Source organism: Ochlerotatus camptorhynchus, unplaced genomic scaffold, assembly GCF_037179485.1.
Source record: "Ochlerotatus camptorhynchus isolate MF236.1 unplaced genomic scaffold, CSIRO-AGI_Acam_v1.1 ptg000222l, whole genome shotgun sequence".
In the NCBI taxonomy this organism is placed as follows: Eukaryota; Metazoa; Arthropoda; class Insecta; order Diptera; family Culicidae; genus Ochlerotatus; species Ochlerotatus camptorhynchus.
The window spans coordinates 3,756,884-3,768,929 of record NW_027040712.1 but is presented as its reverse complement, the minus strand read 5'-3'; the positions used below and the strand labels follow the sequence as shown (position 1 = coordinate 3,768,929).

Genomic DNA, 12,046 nt, shown 5'->3' with positions numbered 1-12,046 from the left:
GAAGTTTGACAGATAAAATGAGGGGTTCGTGGATTTTCCTATGTTTCGAGCGGTGCATCAATTAGCTTGGACCGAAGATAGTACCAGAACTGAGCCAAAAAGATGAGCACATTTTTTCGGGATCTTCTGGTCTTAGAGTTAACTCTATGGTACTATCCTTTCACTTCACTGAAAAATCCCATAAGAAACTGTCAATGATTTCTAGCAGAGACCATTTTTCGACGGTGCCGTCAACGCCAAAAATGGAGCACGAACGAAGGCGATGAAGCACACAAAAATGACAGTATCAAAGGCAGCGCAGGTTGCTATGATTTTCATCCAAAAATAAGTTAAAATTTCCCAATGTTGAAAACATGACGGTTGAGTACTTTTAACTTAAAATCGAATTCATTTTTATTATTTTTATTTTTTGAGCTTTTTTTTAAATTTAAGTGTTTTTGAGTGTTTTTTTCTTACCGTGTTCGTTAATCGATTACCCAAAATTGGGTTAACGATTATTAACGTGTTGAAAGTTTTCCTCCTGTCAGTTGCCAATGTGGTATGTAAAGAGGGATGGCAGATATAATCTGCATTTTCTTTTATTTGTTTGGATTACCTCTAAGCTTATTGTACATTCAAACTATAGCGGATATCACGTTATTTAGGCACTTTTGATAACGCTATTACGTTATTAATATCAACTATAGTCTGAACGTAGTACAATGTCATGACGTCAGGGTAGGCGTGTAAAATGCATGAGAAAGCTAATACTGTTTGCCACACCTTTTATTTGACTAAACGTATGAATTGATTACACGCTTAAATAATAAGGCCACGAATGTTTTTAGTCACCTTTCTCACCGGGAGAGGGTATTACTTATGCGTCTTTTTAGAAATATATGGGAATTCTGGAAGTGAACCATATTGTTAATTTATAATATTTGCTATAGTCAAAGGTACAACACAATAAACACTATCTTCCACTATCCAAAAAGCCTCCTCCATCAGAACTGGAGCCGCTTCCAGTAGTTTCATTGTATGGCAAATTGTTGTACGCCAACGAGGGTCACAGCGCGTCCATTGTAGCAATGGGCGCAAAACGTGGTCAGCACTCACACACTCATCACGAAACGGTTGCTTTCCAAAGTCGACGACGCATCGACCGAAAGAACTGCTGTGAGGAAGACCACACAATGGTTGCTGCCGAGAAAACAGACGATCGCGTAGCATACATCGAGAGTGGCCTGCTTTTGTCGACAGCCGAGTGAACACTGTTCTGCTTGCACCTGAAAAGATATAAAACAACGCATGCCTCTGCTTTTTCTTATTTGCATGCAGTCACTCTTTGAAACAATCTCTCCCAATGTCCACATCCTAGTGTATGCTGATGATATCTCATTAATTTCCTTCCATAAATTTAAATCTTTGGCTCGAAAAAGAATCCAGTCAGCTATTAATACGGTTGTTCACTGGGCAGATCAAAGAGGTTTCGTCATTGCCCCGGAAAAATCAAAACTTCTTCAAATTAGCTCCAATAGAAAAGGTATTAGTAAACTTCCAGAACTGAAAAACAAACCATCATCCCTGCAAAACAAAATCTAAAAAAAAATTGGAATCTACCTTGACCGCAGTCTTAATTTGAAAGATCATGCTGACTTTGTTCGCAAGGCTACGGTAAACCAAATGCGAGTTATCAAGTCTATTGGAGCTAGAATGCCTTGTGCTCAAAGATCAAAAATCCTCAGGATAGTTAATGCCTGGCTATTTCCCAAAATTTTATATGGAGCTGGACTCTTTAGTAGAGGTGGTGATACTGTAGTGCAAAAGCTACGTTCTTTGTATAACCAATCCTTCCGATTTGCTTCAGGTGCCTTTGTAACAAGTCCCACATCAGCAGTTATGGCGGAATGTTGCCAGCTCCCCATTCAAATACTATCTGCTGGTTTGCCTTGTAACTAAAGCTGTTCGGTGGATGAGTCTAACTGGTCATAATGAGGTTCCGTTAGTTAATTGAACAAATAGTCTTTTTGAGTACTGCTATTTCTTTAAATTCCAGTATCACTTCCGTCGGTTTGTTCTATCTTTAGTGCTGAATATTCAGTGATTCCGCCAGTTGCCTACGTGGTATGAATATTGATTCTACACGTCACCCTTGGTTAATTGAGGCAGAGCTTACGGCTATTGCAAATAGTGTTTCCTTATGTTGGATTCCCGGGCATTCCGGGAACTGGCAGGAAATGGTAGAGAACTTCATCCTGTTGAATTGTCCGTTCCTTCGCCTTACGTCGTCAGATGGGCTAAGAGTAAGATCTGAGGAAGATGGGATTTGGAATGGTTTAAAAATATGTCTTACGCACCAAGGAAATGCCACAGATCGCCCCATTCTATCAAGAATTAAAATTGGGCACACCCGTATCACCCATAGCTACAGGATAAGTCAGCGGTTAAAGGTGGATCACCTTGATAACCAAAGGGGGGAAAGGACTTGGGGTACCGTACTAAGATGCTGTTCATTAACTACCTAGACAGCTGACGTAAGGGGGAGTGGGGAGGGGTTGGCACTAATCCATGGCCCACACAAATTAAAAAAAAATATATGTATGGACAATTGTCTACGCAGGGAGAAGGATGGGGGGCTAGAATCCCAAAAAACTTACTACGTAGTTAATGAACCGCCCCTAATACGAAACGCGGAAAAGTAATTTTTGCAAAACAAAGACATACGTATGAACCAACATTTTGTTGAATATTGAAAGTACTGTTTTCTGATAAGGAAAACAATTGCTTGTTGCGTTATCTTAAAATGCAACATTCACTCTCTTCTCTGCTTTAGAGACCTAATTTAAAACTAATGATGGAACTACTGAAAATAATTAACATATTTTTTAGTAATTGTTTAATCCCACAACATGCATGGCGCCTTTGTGGACTACACTGGGGTGCTACTCCACAATATATAACGGCTTGTTTAAGACCCCACATTTGAATTTTAATAATTAATTACATTCCAGGAAAAATACTTGAAGCAACATCGAACCATAACCGAAACATTGAAATACTTGAAAATTTTAAGATAAAGCATAACAGTCAAAAATATATGACATACATCAACTTTGCGTAGTTCTCCGTCATAGTGCTGTCGTGTCTAGGACACAACCCTTTAATTTTTGTAAACAAACAATTAACTAAGTTGATATTGAGGCACAGAGAAAACTATTTAAGTTCAAGGATTTAGTCAAATTTTAATAATTTTAAGACAATTTTAAAGATTTAGGATATAGATGAAGCGATGCGCTTAGCAACTGGAAGAACTGCAGTCTAGAATTAAATGTAGATCTTAGTTAGCCATGAGTAATTTAATAAAAAAAAATCGTTCTCTTCTCTGTAGCCGCATGTCGGTCCCATAGTCGTTTTTGTCAAAACTGAGTTTTTCAATGCAAATGGTAGCTAATTACCCATATTTTCATAATACTAGATGAACTCATCAACTTTGTTCTGAAAAATTTTGAAAGACAGTCACATTGGTTGTCCCATCACATAAGAATCAATGGTACGAAGCAAACATAAAACGCGATTTCCTCGGCTTGCTGATTTTCGCTATGGGACGGACATGCGAAGAGCGGCAGTATAGTGGTGTCTCAATTCCTACCAAGAATAGAATCTTCTGTAACAACTCAATCATAGAAAAGAAACATAACACTGGGACCTAGGCAACTTTTCTTTTCATGGACATAAAACTAAATTTGAGTGCGTCTAGGAATACAAATCTCGATTGTGAAATATTAGGGATTTTGTGATGTATGATAGAGTTTTGTAACCATTTTTTTTTATTGCTGGGTCTTTAAAATTCGTGATCTCTAAGACTACCTTGTTTACCGTGGTAAAAACAAAAATCCGGATTGCTTTTCCAAACTACTAAGGAAATTTTGTCAGTCTCGATAATTAAAATCGTGTAGTTTTCTGTACTATAATTCACCACCGTTTAATTTATCAAAAATCGTTCAAAATATATGATTTTTATAATTAAAACTGAAAATTAGTTTATTGATTTTTTTGAATTGCAGGAAATATTGAAATGCCTCATTTTCCATTTTTTTTCAAAAAAAGATTAAGTACAATTGAAAAAGCATTGTTAAAGAATATGATAAATAAAATATAACCGTTGATATTATTAGCAAGTAATTGAAATCATGTGCTTACTCATTGAATGCGCCTTAAAGTTGAATTATATTGGATGAATAATTGTTCACTATTCTAAAAACGCTAATTGTTCTAGGAACGTGGCGAAAACTAACACAGTGGCGAAATATAATTCTTCTACCCTACAAGTATAAAATAAAAATAAATCATAAATTAAAACCAGGCTTATTTTTAGAGAGCGCACAGAGTCGCTTAGCACCTCTTGCATCCATGTTTCCGTCATTAATGGTTGATTTGATTAACAGGCTCAAAAATAGCACATCAATTTCGAATTGGTATCCAACAAACTCATCAGCAGTTAAATTCTATTAAATCACAGCCCACGAATCCCTCAAAATAACTTTTCAAATCCACTCAATCAACATAACGCATGGCAATGCAATTCACTTGACAGCCGAATCCATTACTAGATGAGGGTCACAAATAGCTGAGCACTGTTTTTTTTTTATTATCGATCTGACAGGAAGTGCCATTACAGTGAGCACGCAATCGACAGCTATTCAATTTCCTGCGATAATCCAATTTTTCAACGACCACTTTTAGAACACTGAGTGAGCGTGAGAGGGAGGAAGGGGCAAGACATGGCCCCCATGTCTCATACCACAATTTCATGTAATGTGATGATATTTTGGGCTGTAAATCGCTTATCACAGCTTCAGCTATCCCACTCACATAGGATGGAGTGAGTTTTTTTTCAAAACAAATAGGATCAGGACATTAGAAGCACCCTCCATCAGTACTCACTTCCACTGTTTTGGAGGGTAATGGCATATTGTATGTAACACTCTAGTCTTACCAGATGTTGGAAAAATCATACCGAGTGTTTTCTGATCTGACTCGTAAACATAACAACGCTGTTTTGCGATATACAAGTTGCGAGCCAGACAAATCTACTTAGCAAACCACATGGTAAGGAGCTTAATATTCCAACAAAATTGTATCGCGACTCGGTGAACTGACACAAACAGTGCTGGAGTGAATCGTTTTGCTTCCCCGTCTCCGCTGAATTTATTCGTCACGAATGCCAAGAGATCCGCAAAATTGGATTTATTGAGACGAAATTTACATAAGAATTTCCACGTTTCATTTGACTATAGCGAGGATTTTTTTCCATTGCAACATGGGATGTTCTTAACAAGCGAGATGTTACAAGTAAAAAGAATCGTATTTCTGTGAATGCGGGAGACACAATCGAAGGATCCATTTTATGTACCATTGAAATGGAATTTCTCGGCATTATTGGTTTTTGTTATTTGTGATAACCTGCTTGTCTGTATAAAGTACCATATTCGCCGAGGGTGAAAGCAGGGAACATCTTCCATTTGCTTTGATCTCGCTGTTTAATTTAATTATAAATTGTGAATCCGCAATTTAATTAACTATGTAAATTGATTCAGCCGAAAGCCGATGACACTAATTGCTTTTGTGGAAGAATGGAGTTCTACCGATGATTGTTCTGGGTTTACTTGGAATAAATAAATCAGATTGCAAATGAGTGGAACACAATTGGTCATTCTAGACAACACATAATGATGTTCAGAAAATAAAACTCGAATTAAACCACTTTGTGGTGGCACGTTCCATTTTGGAAATATCTCCATAAACAAATGTCCGATCGATATACAACTCAAAAGGGTTCCATGATCTTGTAGATCAAATGATCTGAACTTCAACGTGATTAACTGAACCTGGAAAATATTATATACAGTAACCTCTCCATATATGCGGTGGGCGGTACCGTCCACCCACCGCTATTTCTTGGCTGTCCAGCAACCAATTGAGCTGATTGTCTTTCGGTAGCTAGTTTATGGTTGACACTAATCACATTACAAAACAAGCGTAATTGGTTGAAGGATAGCCGAAAAACAACGGTGGGTGGACAGTACCACCCACCCCATATACATATGGAGGGGTTACTGCTGTAGAAATGGATCCTTATTATAAAAAAAAACATCGTTGAAACCGGTGAAAGATATCAATGCAATCGATTGCTGGTTATGATAAAAAAAAAATTGAAGAGAAAAAACAGAAGAGAATTTTGAGGGTTTCTTAGGAGAGTGTTTAGTTCAAAACAAATTTTTAACAGAATTTTAAAGGAATCTAATTGTCAACAAAGATGTAGAAACTTCTAAAATAATCTTCTTAAGACGCTTCCTCTGGATTCTTCTTTTAGAATCATTAGAAGCTTCTTTTAGAAGCTTATTCTAGAAGTTTTTTAGAAGCTTATTCTAGACTCTTGCCCGTCGCTCCACTCCTCTGAATAAAAAATAACACGGGCAGGACGATAAATCGATAGAGGTAAATCTGAGAGTTCAGTGCGTTCAATAAGGAAAATGGCAAAGGAACACGGGATCAGTGAGTTTACGGCACGGAAGATCGTAAAGGAAGATTGCGGGGCGAAGTCGAGGGCACGGAAAAAAAACTCACATGATTATCAACCGCATCCGGGAGCTACGAGTCGAACGATGCAAGAAAATCTTGAACTTCCTTAAGCGAAAAAATCCGGTAATCCTGTTTACCGACGAGAGCATGTTTACCGTATCAAATTCAAGAACCGACCGGCATATTAGTTCTCTTCCGGTAAAAGACGTGACCGACGAGCACAAGAACGTGTATCCAAGCATTCTGCTAGCGTTATGGTGTTTGGATTGGTGGCTTCCGATGGCAAAAAAATGGACCCGGTGTTCATTCCAGAAGGCGACAAGGTCACCACGGAGGTCTACATCGGGATTTTAAGTAAGCATGTTCTTCCGTGGATCAAAGAACAGTACGGTCCGAAGCCAAATGTTGTATTTCAACAAGATCGGGCTCCGTGCCACGCCTCGAACCGCACTCAGAAGTGGTTGCAGGAACATCTTCCGTTCTGGGCGAAGGATATGAAGCTGCCATCCAGCCCCGATTTTAATCTGCTGGATTACTCAATATGGCGCGTCATGAAGGCCAAGGCCTGTTCTAAACGCCACCCGAGTACAGCAAACCTCAGAACATTGACCCGTACCTGCCGTGCATTCCGGAAGCGTGTGGAGGCCGTAATTGCAGCAAGTGGAAACTCGATCGATGATTAACATAGGCAGCCCTACTTTTGCTCAATAAAACAGATAAAATTATCCTTAATAAGTAAAAAAAATCTTCTTAAAATAGATCGGGTAGCTCCTTAAATGATTGATCAAAATACGTTAAAAATCTTAAAATGTTCAGTAAATATTTAAAGTACGCTCCTAAAATAGAGAAAACTGTACATTAAGCATTTGAAAATGCTCCTTAGTATGCACCGCTTTGCACCATTTTGAAGTGTAATTGTACCATATATCACGGAAAAGCTGCTGTAGAAAGGTTAATAAGTACCATGAAATCAGCTGAAATGTTCAGTAAAAATGCACAAATGTACACAATGATTGATCAATCATTTAAGGAGCAACCCGATCTATTTTAACGAGGTTTTTTTTACTTATTAAGGAACATCGTCATTGTTTAATGATTCATTTACCTTTTTACCATTAACATAGTTTAAGACTCTGAGAAACACCCCCCCTTTGAATAAATAAAAAAAAAATCGAAAACGAAATTTTTGAGCATTTTGACATTGCTCAATGGTGCGAACATTATCACGCATACGGTTTACAAGATGGATACCAAACTGATTATATAAATCCTGCCGCTATGAAAGTTTGACAGATAAAATGAGGGGTTCGTGAATTTTCCTATGTTTCGAGGGGTACATCGATTAGCTTGAGACCGAAGATAGTATCAGAGCTGAGCCAAAAAGTTGAGCACGTTTCTACGGAACTTTTAGGTCTTAGAGTTACCTCTAAGATATAACCATAGAAGTAACTCTAAGACTAGAAGGTCCCGAAGAAACTTGCTCAACTTTTTGGCTCAGATCTGGTACTCTCTTCGGTCCCAAGCTAATCGATGCACCCCTCGAAACATAAGAAAATTCACGAACCCCTCATTTTATCTGTCGAACTTACATAGCGAATCAAAACAAACAATGTGTAGTACTAGAATTTTGACAAGAATGGGGAACGTTAATCGATTTGCTTGGGACCAATAGGCTAGCCAAGTAGTGAGCCAATTTAAAATCGTTAGTTGCCACCGGTTGATATAACCTTGTCTACCGCCGCCTTCGTATAAAACTTGGTAGCTAAGAGTCGCAAATGCTTGCGAATAGATGGGGTGTGCCACAAGGAAGCGATCCAGGACCACTGTTATTTTGCCTGTTTTTCAACGATGTTTGCTCTATTCTACTCGATGCATGTAAAATTTTGCATGCAGATGACCAGAAAATCTACTTGATAGTTCGATCAATAGAGCAATGCCAGCAGCTGCAGTGGTATCTTGATCTTATTGAGGACTGGTGCGACAGGAATCATCTTGTGATTAGTGTAAAGAATAATATCATTCACCCGCAATCTCCTATCTGCTGGTCTTGGACGATCTATGTTGAAACGTTGGAAAGAGTCACAAGCATCACAGAACTTTGGCTGGAGCTATATTACAAAATGACGTTCCGTGATCATTACTCCAACATCATCGCTAAGGTTAATCGGGATCTGGGCTTCATCATCCGCATCTCGAAAGAGTTCAGTGATCCGTATTGTTTACGAACTCTGTACTTTTCCCTGGTAAGTTCCGGGTTAAAATCAGCATCGGTCGTGTGGAGTTTCCATCATGATGTTTCGATAAAAATGATAGAGACAGTTTGAACTCCCACTGTACGAAAGTCGTTGCCGGTTACTAGGAATGGCAACTCTGGAGAGAAGAAGAAGCCATCAGAAAGCTATCTTTGTTGGAAAGCTGCTGTTGGGAGAAATTGACATCCCCTACATACTTTCTAGAATCAACTTTAGTGCTACATCCAGACAGCCCCGCCCGCCCGGATTAAGTTTCAGCAAACTGATTATGCACAGAACAAACTTATTAGAGCAATGTGTGTTGTGTTTAATCAAGTTTTTAATCTCATCATACTCTCTTGCCGTGCGGATCTATTTGCTTTTGGCTGAAGGAAGTGTTACTCCTACCTAAAGCTACAAAAAATTCAAACAGCACTCTTCAGTGCTAAATATTACCTTCCAATTTTCTACCTTTTTTTTATTCTCATTCCTCTTCCATCCTTGTTTGGACCCTACCTGTGTTAATCCTGCTTGAATATCTAATTGGAGAATTCCTCTTCGATCGTTTGGAATCTTATAGTAATCTGCTAGGAAGCCAATTTGGAGAAACTTTCTTCTGCCGCCATGGTGCCTAAACTCAAAAGAAAAGGGCGACCTCTTGATCCCCTTTCTGATGAAATTTATTTGAGCAATCAATTCAAAAGTTCCATTAAAAATTTCCGGCTTAATGCCAAGAAAGAAAACGTCCCCCCTATTGTGATAGCCACTTCCAATTTCCATACTCTTCGCATGGAACATTTAAACTTCGTTAAATTTAAGATTTTATTTTAAATTGGCCGTCGCACAGTGGGACCATTCTGAAAAAAGACAGTCAATACCTTTTTCTACCCTTTATCGTCGTTCAAGAGACTTGGTGTCTTGGAAGAAGTTTCTCGTAATAATGGTCCACGTCTTTTGAAATAATTATCCAAATTTTTATTAAGCTGGTATTACACTTACAAAAACTATTTTTTTACTGGTTCGAGATAATAGCTTTATGTTTTCAGCAACAAATTTTATGAAACTTTGCTGAAGACACCAAACTTCATTATATTCACAATATTTAAGTGAACTCTTGACAGGAGTACCTTAAAATCACTGTTTTGGCTTTTTTGGTCTTATAATCTCAACTAAACGGTTTGACATGTTCTACATAGATTTAAATATCATCAAATTACACAACTTTGCTGAAGACAGCAGTAGTATGTATAGCTTTGTTTGAGTTTTACAGTGGGTATATTACCAATATTTCAATTAAATTTTCTCTTGAGATTGCATGTTTTAGCAGCCACGTTTAACATGGTTTGATCAGTCATGATGTGAAGTATAAACGAGAGTGTCAAAATTGACGCTTGTATATGTCGCTCGTAGAGCACCTAAATTTACATGAATTTTCTAAGTGTGTGTGCATTGGCAAGCCTTTTTGAGGCCAATTGTCAGGTTCAGCGCTGCGACTCAACGCTGAGGCGAATGATGGAACTAATGATTGGACGCCTCATGGAGGTTCTACTTGTCTTCGGAACAGCTTCGCAGCGGGAAATAGCAGGGAGGTAGCACTAGATACAATGAGAAGCAGCTCTCGCAGGACTTCTTCTGTCTTAATGAACTCGCTGACAAACTAGAAATTGTCTTCTGGGCCTGGTTTTGGCCAGATCAGCAACCGATTATAGATAAAAAAAACTCCACGAAAAAAAAAAACGTCACGTTCGATCACACACACAGTCTACTCCTTCTCCGTGGGCACATGATCAACCTCAAACATAGATTCACGGAAACAAAGGACAAATTGACAAAAAGCGATAAAAAAAAAGAACAATCTCGCCAATGCAACAAGACGCTATCCCACTTTTCATCGTAGCAATCCCAATTGCAGATGATCCACTTCTTGACAGGAGCCAACATATACCATTCCGGTTCATCTGTTTGAAATTCCCCGAGTAATGTTCTCCTTTGATAGATTCAGCGATCTGCCACACCTCCATCATAATATTGGGATGTCACGAGTTTGTTTGAGGCTCCACCTTGGTTTCAAAGCCACTAGTAAAAATACACGCTGCTCGGGGCTCAGAAGCAGCCATTACTGTACAGCCCTTATGAAGACGAACCACATAAGAAATGTGGAACCAGCCTGGACAAAAAATCACAACAGATCCACCCAATTTGAGTATCACTGCTCAGACTTCATGGTTCAGATTTACTCTTCACAAACTTCAGGTCTCTATTTGCTTGACTTCTAGTTGTAGAGCCAAAGTCTTGACATCCAAAAAAAAAAAAAACACGCGAGCTTAGAACAGTAAAAATAAACGTGATGTTCGTTTACAAGCACAGCCTGCTATCTTAAAGAATTGAAAATTTGGAAAAAGCTCAGAAACTTGCTAAGCACTTCGAGAGTTCCCATAATTTCAGTTTGGGTCATACTAGTCCTATTGAGAATCAGGTTGCTCGAAATTATCTCAATGTTTTCTCTCTAGTAAATATGTTTGATGCTTCCTGGGAAACTGATTTGGATGAAGTAAGATTCATAACTAAAAAGTATTAAGATATGAAAGTTCCAGGTGATTATGGAATTTTCTATATCCATATCAAAAAAATTTCTGTCAGTACCTTGTCTTTCTTGGTAAAATTATTTAACAAATGTTTCCATTTGACATACGTTCCTGGCAAATGAAAAAATGAAGCCATATAAAAATTCAGCTGAATTTTCTAGCTACCGTCGAATAAGTTTGCTTTCATCAATAAGTAAACTGTTTGAAAAGATAGATTCGAATAGAATGATGCTTCACATCAACACGAACTGAATTTTTGCAGATGAGCAGTTTGGATTTCACCATGGGTATTCAACTACTCATCAACTTTTGAGAGTTACCAATTTAATTCGCTCCAACAAATCTGAAGGCTGCTCAACTGGAGTTGCTCTTCTAGACATAGAAAAGGCATTCGACAGTGTTTGGCATGAAGGTTTGCTTGCTAAATTGAAAAAAGTTTAATTTTCCACTCTATATTATGACATTGATTCAAAATTATTTAACAACTCTGCAGGTAAATTATCAAAATTCCAAATCTGAACGACTATCTGTTGGAGCAGAAGTTCCTCAGCGTAGCATTCTTGGGACTATATTGTATAACGTTTTCACTTTGGACCTCCCTGATTTGCCTCAGGGTTGCCACAAATCTTTGTTTGGCGATGACACAGGTATTTCCACTGAAGGAAGAAG

General features: G+C 38.3%; 1 protein-coding gene across 1 annotated transcript in view; it reads left to right on the top strand.

Moving 5' to 3' along the window:
* The window catches only part of LOC135703914 (U8-agatoxin-Ao1a-like), a 91,876-nt gene that overhangs the window by 76,917 nt on the left and 2,913 nt on the right, over positions 1 to 12,046 (top strand). The gene's annotated exons all lie outside the window — the stretch shown is intronic.